This window comes from Mustela erminea, chromosome 2 (assembly GCF_009829155.1).
Source record: "Mustela erminea isolate mMusErm1 chromosome 2, mMusErm1.Pri, whole genome shotgun sequence".
Taxonomy (NCBI): domain Eukaryota; kingdom Metazoa; phylum Chordata; class Mammalia; order Carnivora; family Mustelidae; genus Mustela; species Mustela erminea.
This window is the reverse complement of record NC_045615.1, coordinates 123,284,174-123,287,610: the sequence shown is the minus strand read 5'-3', so window position 1 is coordinate 123,287,610 and position 3,437 is coordinate 123,284,174. Positions and strand designations below refer to the sequence as shown.

Below are 3,437 nucleotides of genomic sequence, written 5' to 3'. Positions count from 1 at the left end.
AATACAATTGCTATTAAAGAGCTACCTCAGTTTGTAGAGTAAACTGTAAGGCCCTCAGTAATGATATTTAGCATGGAAGACCTAATCAGAAAGGCCTCTGCTTGTGTTTCAAAAAATTTTGAGCTAGAATAAACAAAGGAAAGAATTAAAACAAACAAACAAATGAACAACAAATAGCAAAAGCCATCAGGATTGCAATTTATTGAAAACTTAATCCGTGCTCACAGGGGTCCTCTTAAAGAAGTTAATTTTGTTTAAAATACCAAGGACACAAATATTCAAGTCCTCATTTGTTTGGTAGAAACCGAAACAGGTAACTCATTAAAAGGCCTATAAACCGTAAATGGAAGAGTCCAAAATGACGTTTTGTTCCGGGTACATCTGACCCTAATACTCTTAACCCCATTACTATATTAAGATAAATTAACTAAGAACTTACTGGAAAAAAATAAAGTGACATCTCGGTCATTCAGTGCGTACCTAATGAGAATGTGGATGTTTCAGAAATGTTATTGCATAAAGAAAGGAAAAGGAAGACATATGTCCAGGTGCAATCTTCATGAATTGGACAACAGGGCATGAGCAACATTGAGCTTTTAGTTTAATTTGTCATTCAGTTTTTCATAGCATTGCTTTTAGTTCAGTGACTTCTATTCATCATTATGCTGGGAGTAGACATTACTCCATCTTCTCCTTGATGATTAATAACTGAAATATTCTGTAGCCGATTTATGTATCTTCGCCTAGTTTCATTTTACAGATTCTAGGATTTCTTCCTTTCTTTTTTTTCTTGTTTGATAAACAAACATATTAAGAAAGTATTAAACAAAAATATTCTTAAAATATTTCTGTTAAAAGACAAATAAGAAATATCCTAAAACAATCATTGTGTGTCATCTTCTACTCAAATATCTAATCAACATCGTTCACGGTACCTGCCACTTTACAACAGGTAGAATTTATTTTATTTAATTGAATACCCTATTCTCCTCATCCTGAAATTATATTCCCTTAATAAACAACTTTGATTTTCAATGAACCCTCAAGCTAAATTCCTAGCGAGGAGTTGTTTGGAATTACTGAGCCATTTGGAATTCTTAAAAGTGATGGAAGTTTGTCCATGGAACTGATCCCTCTAGCTCTCAACAGTGCTAAGCCTCATTTTTCTTTTCAGCATTGACTCCCACGAGGCTGTGTGGATGTTTGACTGTGTACACTTAAAATATATAAATCATATACATATATAGGTATGTGATTTACATGTAGATTCTGATAGCACTGAAGTAAAACTGTTGCTATAGCTAGCAATTCAGAGTGCAATATTCTGAGGTAGAATTTACTTCTTAATAAAAAGGAAAAGGAAAAATAAAAAAAAAAAGAAATACAAATTAAAATAAATTAACCCTGCATCTTTTGCCCAGGAAAATTCCAAAAACTACCCCATTATATTTAGGAAAATCCAATGAGACTCAATTGGTCTTCATTCAATAATACTACTTTCAGTTAAGAACAAAACAAAACAAAAAAAAAAAAAACAAAACAGAAAAAAACTTTACAAAACAAGTATGAGAGACTGTTAAATCTGAATGTTTTTTCACATTTATCGCATGGTTCATTACATAACTCAGCATCTTTTGCCATATCTGATAGACACGGAGCTATACTTCAAATGTGAAATAAGAATACCAAACGTCAGACAATTTTTACAAAAACAAATACAAAAACAACAGAGAGCCATTAATTTCTCGTGCTTTGGTTATATACCAGTTTAGATCAGATGTTGTTCTTGAAGCTTTATGCAGCTAGAATGTTAGTTTTTTTAACACTATTCTCTCAATTCATGTTGAATGCTTTCTGCTCTCATCAGCAAACTACAAATTTTTATTCCACAATAGAATGACTGTATCTCAGTATAAAACAAATAAAATGCATGCCATATATTATATTCATAGTTTCAAGGTTTTTTGCTGTCCATTCTCCTCTTTTTTTTTGTAAATTTTAATACCATTAAAGTGGTAATTACTATTAAAATTGCTATGCATGCAAAGAATTTTGAAGTTACATTTTTACCACATGTTGATACTACAGCAGGTAAATATGAGTCCATTGGTGACCTTTTATGTTCTGAAAAAAGTTTGACATGTCACTACTAATGATAATTGGCTGAAAATCCATTAAGGCAATAAAGAAACACTTGAGATCTTGGACCCCTGCTATATCATAACACATTGCAGGTTGAAATTAAATATGACATGAGTCCATCTTTGAAAGATGAGAATTTGTAACTTGTCCTGTAATGTAAATATTTTCTTTTAATGTTGTTCATTAACATAGATCCCTCTCTCCATAAACATATATATTTTACTATAAAGAGTTTATGATGTCCTTATCTAAATTAGCAAGCATATGTTTGCTCCTAACATGTGCTAACCTCTGTGGTGGCTTAGGAGACACTAAGATAAGTAACATGTGATCTTTAACTCATCAATATTTTACTCTAGCAAATAGATGAATTTGTTTTTTTTTAAAAAGCTATGATAGAAATGGGATTAAAGGGGGCACCTGGGTGGCTCAGTGGGTTAAGCCGCTGCCTTCGGCTCAGGTCATGATCTCAGGGTCCTGGGATCGAGTCCCACATCGGGCTCTCTGCTCGGCGGGGAGCCTGCTTCCCTCTCTCTCTCTCTCTCTCTGCCAGCATCTCTACCTATCTGTGATCTCTCTCTGTCAAATAAATAAATAAAATCTTAAAAAAATAATAAAAATTAAAATTAAAAAAATGAAAAAAAATGAAAAAAAAAAGAAATGGGATTAAAATTTTAGGTATATAAGTAAACTTTATAAAAACTTAAATAATGGTTTATTCAGCTAGATAATAACATAAACAACAGCCAAACATACACAGATCATTCAATATCAACAGCATATGTCACACCAGAAATCAGTTATTGGCAATTAATGATTAAAAGCAGAGAGAGTGTTCCACACACTAAGTATTGGGTGATGTCACCTCCAAGAGCCATACCAAATTTAATATTGATCAATATTTAAAATGCTTATTATGAGCTTTGCACAGTGGCAGTATTGTAGCCAATGAGGTTTATCCGACGCATGATTATTGCTAATTAAAATGCTTATTATGTAATTGTATGGACAACATTTCTGCAGAAAATATCTTCATTAAATTTCATAATACATCTGTTTAACAGGAATAACTGTTTTGATTTTATTAATAATGAAATGGAGACCCATCAATATCAAATAACTAGAATGAGGATCTAGAATGATTATGACTGGTATTTTCATCCATATTTTTCTTTTACTTTAGTTTGGGTCCAAATCTCATCTCTCAGATATGTTATTTGCCTGGAGATGTAAAGAAACAGAGAGGGCTTTTATTTTTTTTCTATAGTATTTTAATATTTCTCAGGACTTCTGGC

At 32.0% G+C, this 3,437-nt stretch overlaps 1 pseudogene; it reads left to right on the top strand.

Annotated features, from left to right (window-relative positions):
- Positions 1–3,061: 3,061 nt before the first annotated feature.
- On the top strand, positions 3,062–3,185 carry LOC116585364 (annotated as a pseudogene).
- Positions 3,186–3,437: the final 252 nt, after the last annotated feature.